Genomic DNA, 12,047 nt, shown 5'->3' with positions numbered 1-12,047 from the left:
TTGGGAGATTGTGCCATAGAGATAACCAGTGACAGAGTATGTGCTTCCACAGGGCGTTTTCCAGGGATACAATATTAAGTTCCATGCGTAACGCTGTATTACTTACACAGTTGGGCAGTTTCAATATCCCTCTTAAAAACTGATTTTGAATAACCTCTAGGTGAGATAGGTTGACAAAAGTCCCCCAAGTGTCTCTTTCCTAATTCCAAAAAGTCCAGTTGTTTTAGGGAGTGGTGTTCTGTTGTGCAAGACCTCCCTGAATTTGCCAGTGTGTGATTGAATCCCACCTGAAAATAGCTATACAGTCTGGAAGTGCCTGGTGTGAACTTTAAATGGACTATAGGCTCCAGGTTGGGGTTTCTCACATGACTATTTCTTTGTGCCTGGAAATATATTGTTGTGCTGGCCAGGATGCCTGATAAATAAATTTAAATTAAACTAATGAAGCCAGCATCTGTTACTTCAGCTTTATTTCTGTACCACCATTGCTTGCCCCCAAAACTCTCACATCTCTCCCCCCCCCACCACAAGTTATTGTGTTGTTGGGCCTGAGTTGTGTGACTGTAATGTTACAGTCTGGAAGCCAATGTGGTTTCCTCCAGAGGGTGTTGGGACTCCTACGCCTAGTTCTGGTTTGGAGGGACCCAAAGACTCTTGTAGAACTGTAAATACTAAGCCTTTGTGAACTTAAGACTGCTTCCCTCTGATGACAAGTTCCCAGTTCCTTATTCAACACACAGCTACATTATTATATCATCTAGATAGCTCGGTTGGTAGGTAAAGGTAAAGGACCCCTGGACAGTTAAGTCCAGTCAAAGGCAACTATGGGGTTGTGGCACTCATCATGCTTTCAGGTTGAGGGAGCCGGCGTTTGTCCACAGACAGCTTTCCGGGTCATGTGGCCAGCATGACTAAACCACTTCTGGCACAACCGCTGGTAAGCGGTCCCTATTTATCTACTTGCACCCGGGGGTGCTTTCGAACTGCTAGGTTGGCAGGTGCTGGGACCGAACGACGGGAGCGCACCCCGCAGCGGGGATTCGAACCGCCGGCCATGCGATCGGCAAGTCCTAGGCGCTGAGGTTTTACCCACAGAGCCACCCGCGTCCCTATCAAAATGGTAAATATCTCTAAAATAATTGTATGGAAACACAAGGCTTGCTTAAGCCACACAGTCGAAGCTTGGAATATCCAGTTTAGACATCCTTACTGGTAGGGTTCACATAGTGGAAAAGAAAGAGAACAAATAGTTTGGTAATGCTTCCTTCCGAGATGAGGGGGTGTAACCTAGCTAAGTCTGGCAGGACAGCTTACACTATTGTCTTAACCCCTCGTGCATTAATCAGAGTTAAGCATGTTGGTTATATGAGGTTGGATATATCCCACAAAATGCACCTCAAAATAAGCTTTGGGCTGCTCCTATATTGTACATTCTTTGCAGCATCAGTCCTCCATTTGGCTCTGGATATGTCTTTTTGCCTGGCTGAATCTTGACATGAACACAGCACCCTCCTTCAGAAATGCATTATTTATCTATAACTTAATAAATAATAAAAAAATCTATGGCCTTATAAACTATGGGGGTTTATACTTTTTGTTTGTTATTATGGTATGTATTTTTGTGTTTTTATATTGTAAACTGACTGTGATCTTTGGATGAAGGGTGGTATAGATATTTAATAAATAATAACAGGAACTTGTGTAATCAAGACCTCTGCTTTAAAAAGGTGCTTTGGGGCAATTTACAAATCATAAAGCATATCAGACGAAACTATGCTTTCAGAAGACACACACAGACACACACACACGCACAAACAGAAAAAAGAACAGCAATAAAAACCTTGATTTAAAAGTCAGACTGTCTGCAGCATTTTAAAAAAAGGCATTTCATCATAATGTTTTTGATCCGGCAGGAAGCAAAAGAAGGGAACCTGGAGCTAGGCTGTACCTGCCAGCTGAGGGGAGTAAGGAGATAAGCGTGGAAGAAGTCACTCCATACTAGGGATGGGAATTTGTCCAACAAAACCCAGATTAAAAATAAAAATTGGAAGGGCCAGGGGCCCTCGTCAGACGCCAGCCCGTGCTATCTGAGGATGTTGTGGTGCCCACAGGTGCCACATTGGGCGTCCTAGGTCTACACTGACTGGCAGTGGTTTTCCAAGGGCAGAAAGCCCATTAATACTTTTTAAGATGAGAGGGGTCTTGAGATGGTTCAAAATTAGACATTAAATTTTAAAGGAATTGCAAGTATAATGAAAAGACACAGTTAATGAAGATTATAGAATGGTCAAAGAACTAGAACATGGGTAGGCAAACTAAGGGCCAGGGGCCAGATCTAGCCCATTCGCCTTCTAAATCCTGCCATGGACGATCCGGGAATCAGTATGTTTTTACATTAATAGAATGTGTCCTTTTATTTAAAATGCATCTCTGGATTATTTGTGAGGCCTGCCAGGTGTTTTTTTACATGAGTAGAATGTGTGCTTTTATTTATAATACATCTCTGGGTTATTTGTGGGGCATAGAAATCCATTCACTTTTTTTCTTTTCAAAATATAGTCTGCCCACAAGGTCTGAGGGACAGTGGACTGGCCCCCTGCTGAAAAAGTTTGCTGACCCCTGAACTACAAACTCACTGTTTGGTTTCTTCATTGGCAACTTGAGTGAGGTGAAAACGAAGACTTCCACAGGGAAATTTGTGTCCTGTGAAAGTGGGAGAGAATATAGTGGTGGTTTGAAAATAGTTGTTTTTCCTCTCTCTCTCTCTCTCTCTCTCTCTCTCTGTGTGTGTGTGTGTGTGTGTGTGCCATTATCTAAAGAGGAGGGGCAGAGTATTTTGACCTTTTTTATTATTTAATAAGGGAAAATAGTTTTGCCACCACTTTCAGGGTCAGCAGAACTACAGGCAATACCTGTAAAGGTAAAGGTCAAGGTCAAGGTAAAGGCCATACGGGCCAGTCTTGCCAGACTCTAGGGTTGTGCGCTCATCTCACTCTAGAGGCCGGGAGCCAGCGCTGTCCACAGACACTTCTGGGTCACGTGGCCATCGTGACAAGCTGCATCTGGCGAGCCAGCACAGCACACGGAACACTGTTTACCTTCCCGCTGGTAAGCGGTCCCTATTTATCTACTTGCACCCGGGGGTACTTTCGAACTGCTAGGTTGGCAGGCGCTGGGACCGAGCAGCGGGAGCGCACCCCGCCGCGGGGATTCGAACCGCCGACCATGCGGTCGGCAAGTCCTAGGCGCTGAGGTTTTACCCACAGCGCCACCTGTAGAGTTCCCATTTGTCTTGGAATGGCCCAATGGTAAAGATTCTATGGAGCACCTTTCCTAGGAGGGCATCCTGTGGCAAATGGAAGCACCGCCATGTTGATGTGATTACATCCACTGCTGCTTTAAGAGGCAGCAAATCTCTCTTTCCCCCTTGATGAAGAAAAATACTATCAAAAAGGAGAAAACTCTCTGCTGCTTCCTGTCACGGGCTGAACAAATTCCTGCTGCTCAGCCTTGCTCTCTTACGCCAGCGATCCTCTGTAGGAGCTGCTGACTGGCAACTGACAGCAAGCGAAGACTTTCCTCCATCCTGGGCAGAGAAAATTCCAGCCGCCCTTAGACTGTGGGAACGGTTGATGAACAACTACCACCTGGGGAAGCATGCCTCTATTACGCACTGGCAAGGCCCAGCTGTCCAGCCCCTACCCTCCAACATTTCTCTGATGAAAATAGGGACATCCCATTCCACATTGATAATTTTACTATTTATACCCCACACGTCTTACTGGGTTGCCCCAGCCATTCTGGGTGGCTTCCAACATATATAAAAACACCACAAAACATTAAACGTTAAGAAAACTTCCCTATACAGGATTGCCTTCAGATGGCTTGGGGGTCAGATAACTCCATACTTTCCAACATTTCTCCAATGAAAATAGGGACATCCTAAGGGAAAACTAAGATCATGGCCACCGGGCGTATCACCTCCTGGCAAATAGAAGGGGAAGTAATGGAGGCAGGGAGAGATTTTACTTTCTTGGGCTCCATGATCACTGCAGATGGTGACAGCAGTCACAAAATTAAAAGATGCCTGCTTCTTGGGAGAAAAGCAATGACAAACCTAGACAGAATCTTAAAAAGCAGAGACATCACCTTGCCAACAAAGGTCCGTATAGTCAAAGCTATGGTTTTCCCAGTAGTGATGTATGGAAGTGAGAGCTGGACCATAAAGAAGGCTGATCACCGAAGAATTGATGCTTTTGAATTATGGTGCTGGAGGAGACTCTTGAGAGTCCCATGGACTGCAAGAAGATCAAACGTATCCATTCTTAAGGAAATCAGCCCTGAGTGCTCACTGGAAGGACAGATCGTGAAGCTGAGGCTCCAATACTTTGGCCACCTCATGAGAAGACTCCCTGGAAAAGACACTGATGTTGGGAAAGATGGAAGGCACAAGGAGAAGGTGATGACAGAGGACGAGATGGTTGGACAGTGTTCTCGAAGCTACTAATATGAGTTTTTCCTAACTGCAGGAGGCAGTGGAAGACAGGAGTGTAGGGACATCTCTATTACTGAGATCAAACTTAAAAGTTGTGTCCAATGAAGTCATCCTGCTGGTGCAAGAAATTATGCCTGTACAACATGTTCTCTCCCCTGTTGCCTCCCCCGATTTGCTATGGGGCCTCCCTGGCCATTGAACTTGCAGATTCTACCCAACAGGATGCCTTTGAATCTGCAAGTTCAACGGCCAGGGATGCCCCATAGCAAATGGGTGTAGCCAGGGGTGGCAGCTGCACCCCCTCCAAATCAAATAAATAAACAAAAATACTTAACTAACTGTTAAGTATTAAAACATACTTAACTAACTTCAAATTGTGTTGCAGATAACTCGGTTCTGCCCCCCCCCCCCCGACATAAAGCTTGCCCCTCCAATAAATCCTGGCTACACCCCTGTACACAACACTTAAATTTAATTTTGTTGCAATAACCTTTTGTAAGCCGCTTTGAGAGCCTCTCCCTTCCACAACAAGCCTCTGCTCCCAAGGCACAGCAAGCAAGAGAGAGCTTTCGGATGCCAGTCCCTAGACTTGAGGCTTCACCTCTCTTTTCCAATGGACTCTTGACTATGGTAGTGTAATAAACGGAAATCTGCCCTTATTCCCTTATGGGGGACACGAGAGCCCTTATAGAGTCCTTTGCAGGTTCTCCATTGGTCGGAGAAAAGAACAGAGGCCAACCAGAGAATACTGAGAAGCGAAGCAGCTAGTAAGCCTGGTCTTTATTGATCTGTTGCAACAGGGTGCTCCCCTCACACGCAGGAGAAGGAGGAGGACCCTGAACTAAGGTGTGCCCGCCCTGATATAGACATTTTAAATTGCCCACCCTGGAGTCCAAGACCACCCCCAGAAACATCATACCTACATCACAGAAGGGGTGTAGCTCTAGACCACCCCCCAGACACATCATACCTACATCACAGAAAGGGCGGTCTACAACAGAAATCTGAGTGCATTGTTCACCTCCTGCCTGGCAGGTTACCTGTTAATGCTTACTTGATTGGAATACCCTGGGGAGCCTGACCAGTCTTTTTAAATGATAAATACTTAGTTCCTGAGCCAGGTCACAGGCTCACCCTATTCATACACAGACTTACCCTTAAGACAGGATTTGTGAATGAAAAGACAATGGGGAGGCTTTTCCATTTTCCTTGACCTTGCAGAGAAATCATTTGGTCAGTTTGGGAGTCAAAATGGCTTCAGGGCTGTTTTCCTGTGCTGCTTCAGACATGTGGTTGATATATTTATGTACGTGTTTGCTTGGTACATTTATGAACATTTATTAAATATATATAAGACCTTAATTTTTTTATTTCACTAGCAATTGGAGTTATTCCTATGTGAAGCTTGAGAAAAATAAGTACATTGACTATGGGTGATATGATCACTTTAACACTCTTATTAATATCGTCCGTAAAACAGCCACAGTTGGGCTTATTATATATGAAACAATTACCGTATTTTTTGCACCATAACACTCACTTTTTTCCTCCTAGAAAGTAAGGGGAAATGTCTGTGCGTGTTATGGAGCGAATGCCTGCGGGTGGCAGGGGGGATCTGCTGCAGTTGTGAGCAGAGGATCCATGGTTCCCCTTCCTTCCCTCCTCCGTGGTTACAAAGCATGGATCCACATGGATCCTCAGGATTTTTGCATTGGGCTACTCCAAACTCACTGTCAGATCACATGTCTGTGGCCACAGCATGAACCACAAAAATCATATATCCACTATTTCGTTTAGAATATTTTTTTTCTTGTTTTCCTCCTCTAAAAACTACGTGCGTGTTATGGTCTGGTGCGTGTTATAGAGCGAAAAATACGGTACTTCTCTTCCTTGTCGCTGCAATTTCAGATCAGGATGCAGAGCTTTGCTGCCTCATGCTGGGCGAAGGAGAGCATGGCATTCTGATGGAGGCAAAGGCCTTTCTACACAGAGCTCACTAGGTAACACTCAAAGAGCAACACTGTCTCAAAATTTATTTTTGAGGTAGGAACCACACAAAGTTTCTAATGACCAGGTGACATGCTGTTTCCCCCGGAGCTAAAATCTGCTTTCCAGCTAATGCGAAAAGGCTTTCTAAATTGATTACATGTGCATTTGCCATATCATGCCCCCTCCCCATCTCTTCACTCCTCCTCTGGCTGTGAGGGATCTTAGGAGGAAGGGGGATTTGTCACCACTGTCCCCCAAAATCTGCCATGTAGCAGATTTCTAAATTTGCCTAATGAAGGGACATTTTATCATGCTTGGTGGACCTGTTTTAAAAAAAGCTTTTTTAACAAAATTGACTGGAAAAATTAGAGGAGTGTCAAACCAGAAGGTTTATAGGGAATGGAAAATATTTAAAGAATATTTAAAATCATACTGCATGAACAATAAGATACTTGCAGAAATAGAGTGATACTGGTAAGCAAGAATTACATAAAATATAATATTGGATTATATATATATATATATGTATATGCTTTCGTAGATTTTCACGGGTACAGGAATGCAGGTTTTGGTGTCTTCGGGTGTCTTCCCGTGTAAGAGTCGGGGTGTCTGTGCGACGTTTCGACGAGGTCTCACTCGTCATCTTCATTGCTGGAAGGTTTCCTCCCCGTAGAGGTGAGATATTTGCTTTCGTAGATTTTCACGGGTACAGGAATGCAGGTTTTGGTGTCTTCGGGTGTCTTCCCGTGTAAGAGTCGGGGTGTCTGTGCGACGTTTCGACGAGGTCTCACTCGTCATCTTCATGCTGGAAGGTTTCCTCCCCGTAGAGGTGAGATATTTGCTTTCGTAGATTTTCACGGGTACAGGAATGCAGGTTTTGGTGTCTTCGGGTGTCTTCCCGTGTAAGAGTCGGGGTGTCTGTGCGACGTTTCGACGAGGTCTCACTCGTCATCTTCAATGCTGGAAGGTTTCCTCCCCGTAGAGGTGAGATATTTGCTTTCGTAGATTTTCACGGGTACAGGAATGCAGGTTTTGGTGTCTTCGGGTGTCTTCCCGTGTAAGAGTCGGGGTGTCTGTGCGACGTTTCGACGAGGTCTCACTCGTCATCTTCATGAAGATGACGAGTGAGACCTCGTCGAAACGTCGCACAGACACCCCGACTCTTACACGGGAAGACACCCGAAGACACCAAAACCTGCATATATGTATATATATATATATACACACACACACACACACACACACACACACACAAAATGGTACCTCGGATTAAAAACTTAATTCATTCTGGAGGTCCATTCTTAACCTGAAACTGTTCTTAACCTGAGGTACCACTTTAGCTAATGGGGCCTCCCGCTGCACCACGATTTCTGTTCTCATCCTGAAGCAAAGTTCTTAACCCGAGGTACTATTTCTGAGTTAGCGGAGTCTGTAACCTGAAGCGTATGTAACCCGAGGTACCATTGCAATATGAATCTGTGCAAGGAATACATATTATATAAGTAGTATAATGAGAATTGTTGGAAGTTATATATTTTAATTTGTCATATAAGTGTAATATATTGTGTTTGTTTATGTTTGTTTCTATATCTTTTCTTATTTTATTGTTTCTATCCATTTGTAGTGTTTTCTGTTTTGTATGTTATGTATGTTATGTAATTCATGTATATTTGTATATGTGAAAATTAATAAAGATTTTCTTAAAAAACAAAAAAAACAAAAAAGCTTTAAAAATGTAATACAAATGCACACATTGATTCAGAAAATTTTGAACCTTAATGTTCAACTGAAACCAGAACTCCTGCTGGGATTAATTAGTCCTGCTGAGACAAATAGATATACAACTAGGAAAAAAAAGTATAAAAGATTACTGCAATATATGATCACAGTGGTGAGACTATTATATGCACAAAGATGGAAAGACTTATTATTACTTACTAGGGAAGAATGGTTATTGAAATTAATGGATTTGGCTGTGATGGCAAAGTTGACATGTTTAATTAGAGAAAAATCATTGTAGACATTAATGAGCTTGTAGTATCTGGGTGTAAAGTCTGAAAAAAGGTTGGTTTATGGAAAGTAGGAGAGTTTGATGCTATTATGAAGCAAGGGGTTTGCATATATCTATAAAGCTGATAGACAGGAATTGCAAGCCTTTTCTTTCTCTTTTCTTTTATTCCTTTTTATTTATTTTCTTTCTTTTAGTTCAGGCTTCCTCAACCTCGGCCCTCCAGATGTTTTGAGACTACAATTCCCATCTTCCCTGACCACTGGTCCTGCTAGCTAGGGATCATGGGAGTTGTAGGCCAAAAACATCTGGAGGGCCGAGGTTGAGGAAGCCTGTTTTAGTTTTTATGCTTTAAAAATGTTTGGTATTTGATGTTACCTTTTGTATACTGCTTTTTCTTTGTTGGTTCTTCATGCATTAATAAAAATAACTTCAGTGAAGAAGAAAAAAGATCATTCATCCTGATTTGTTTGTTTCCCATTATTAGTGCTTTCCACACTTTTCAGTCCATTTCCCCCTTCACTTTTCAAATTGCAAAAAGTCCATTTTTAAAACAGTGGATTTTTCCTGCTAATATGGCAGAGTTCTTTAATCCCCATTAACTGCACAAACCTAAAGATCTGGTCACTTGAAAGCCTTCTGCAAAATAGTGACAGTTTGGATCCATGAGACACCTTAAACACCACCACTTTTGATTATGGCATATGCTTTTGTGAACTAACCGAAAAGCTTATACTGTACCGTAATAACATTTGTTAGTTTTAAGGTGCCCAAAAGTTAGGAAGGATATTAATAAACAATATATCCTCTCCTGCCACCCTAAACATTCCCACACCCCATCCCTGCCTTTCTCATACCCCAAACCTAAACATGTTCACTTGGGACACAGGCTCAAGTGCACTCTCACCGCTCGTGTTTGAAGCTGTTGACGCATGATGTTAGCTACAATCCATGTGGTTCCTGTAGTTTATTGAGAAATACGCCTGTCCTGTGTGATTGGAAAAAGTAAAATGCAGTAAAGCTGAAGTGTGTACATTTGAGACAGCTCGTGCACATGCGCAGATGAATGCGCAAACCACACTGAATAGGAATTTGGTGCAGCAAAACAAATCAGGTTGTGCTCATAGGGTGAAGATACTGCCACTTCGCTCCCTCTCTGGTCTGCGCTACAGCATTAAAAAGTGCCTTGAAGCATATCAGGGGAAAAGTGACCTTGAATATGTTGTTGTTTAGTCGTTTAGTCGTGTCCGTCTCTTCGTGACCCCCTGGACCAGAGCACGCCAGGCACTCCTGTCTTCCACTGCCTCCCGCAGTTTGGTCAAACTCATGCCGGTAGCTTCGAGAACACTATCCAACCATCTCGTCCTCTGTCGTCCCCTTCTCCTTGTGCCCTCCATCTTTCCCAACATCAGGGTCTTTTCCCGGGAGTCTTCTCTTCTCATGAGGTGGCCAAAGTATTAGTCTTAGCTTCAGGATCTGTCCTTCCAGTGAGCACTCAGGACTGATTTCCTTCAGAATGGAAGGTTTGATCTTCTTGCAGTCCATGGGACTCTCAAGAGTCTCCTCCAGCACCAGAATTCAAAAGCATCAATTCTTCGGCAATCAGCCTTCTTTATGGTCCAGCTCTCACTTCCATACATCACTACTGGGAAAACCATAGCTTTAACTATACGGACCTTTGTTGGCAAGGTGATGTCTCTGCTTTTTAAGATGCTGTCTAGGTTTGTCATTGCTTTCCCCTCAAGAAGCAGGCATCTTTTACATTTATAATAATTCTACCTTTCCTCCAAGGAGCTCAAGAAGACATACATGGTGTTCCCTTACCGGGATTGTTGTCGGTTGTGACAAGAAGAAATTGAGTATAAAAAAGGAGAATTTACTGGATGCCAAGATCCAGGGGCAAGTGCTTTTTGGTGAGAGAACTCCTGCAGAGGTTTAAAATTGAGAAGTGGATGCAGTAAGCACCACTCCATGACTCCACAGTCAGAGCTATAACTTGGAGTCAGCTCCTGCCTGCCAGCATGAATAGCTTGCAAGCTGCGCGCACAGACTTCTGAATCAGAATGCTTGTTTGAAGGTGCTCTCGCCCACCTAGATCTTCAAGCCCCACACCTGCCTCCTGGTTATTGTTGTTGTTGTTGTTGTTGTTGTTGTTGTTGTTGCTGTCCCCTTTTTGGTTATTATGTTGTGTTAGTGACAGTATGTAAGCATGTGGTGAAAATTTCCCCACTACTGTATTTTCCCTTCATTAAAGGTTTCCAGTCATAAGCTGGACAGCCACTTATCATGCATGCCGGAGATCACTGGTAGTGAACCTAGGGCCCTGTAGATGTTGGGGGACTCCTTCATCCCCGGCCAGCATGATCAGTGGTTAGAGGCAATGGGAATTATAGTCTGGTAACACCTTGAGGGCCATAGGAGTCAGCCCTGGAGGTCTGGCACCCCTGGCAGCACCTGCCCCAAAGATGGCAGAGGTGTGCATGGTGGAAACAAAGGGCTGGTATTGGGAATGTGGTGGTGCTGCCGCGCTGCTCACCCAAGAAAAAGCTTCTTCTTTCAAATGGCTCTTGAAGAAAAAGGAGCACTTTTTTTTTTACTCGGGTGAACAGCGCGGCGCAACCAACCCCTGTCCTTTACTTCCTTAAAAAAAAACTATATATATTTTATTGACATATAAAACAGATACATATACATTTACACAACACACGTACACAACACACTAATTTTCATAACATAAAACATACCTACATTTCTCATATAATACCTACCTATACCATACATATCAACATACCTACAACATACGAACACCCACCAAGTGACTTGACTTCCAGCCATTCTTGTTACACTACTTTATTTTACAACTAGGTTAAACACATTTCATTATTTCTTTAATCTCTTCTTTTATCTTAACTTTACTCTTCTTCCACTCTAATCATTTTCTGGATTCACTCAGTATCTGTCAGAAATTCTACTTTTCCCACATAAATTTTGATGTATTCCTTAAAGATAGCCCACTCCTTATTCACTTTTTGTATCTCCTCTTATCCTCCCTGTTAGTTTGGCAATATGGAAGTATTCTGTCATTTTAGATAGCCAGTCTGTTTTAGTTGGGATGCTGCTGTTTTTCCAATTTTTGGCCATCAATAACCTTGCCGCCGTGAAAGATGTTAAATTATTTTTGTATGCCACAACTGCTGCTCGGATTTTACGAGCTAAAAAGTGGAAAACGCAAAATTACTAACTGTGGAAGAATGACAGATGAAGATGATGGATTTTTCAGAGCTAGCCGACCTAACCGGAAGAGTCCGTGACCAGAAGGAGGAGGAGTATCAGGAAGAATGGACAAAATTTAATGATTATTTAAAGTTGTTAAGTTAAATTAGTTGGAAATAGCTTGCAGGTATTAGATTGGCTTAGGATTTTATATAAGTTACCGTAAGTGGTGAATTAATATGTTTAATTTAGAATTGAAAAGATATAAGAATGTTAAATGATTAAGTTTATAAGGACTCTGATTTGGAAAACTGTTAAAAGGATATGCATTGAAATTCAACC

General features: G+C 42.9%; 1 long non-coding RNA gene across 1 annotated transcript in view; it reads right to left on the bottom strand.

The window, feature by feature from the left end:
* LOC309522359 overlaps window positions 1-12,047 on the bottom strand; it is a 205,901-nt gene that overhangs the window by 58,155 nt on the left and 135,699 nt on the right. The window lies entirely within an intron of this gene.

This window comes from Podarcis vaucheri (assembly GCF_965113315.1).
Source record: "Podarcis vaucheri genome assembly, chromosome: 17".
Lineage (NCBI taxonomy): Eukaryota > Metazoa > Chordata > Lepidosauria > Squamata > Lacertidae > Podarcis > Podarcis vaucheri.
The sequence above is the reverse complement of the archived record's forward strand: the minus strand, read 5'-3'. Positions and strand labels throughout refer to the sequence as shown.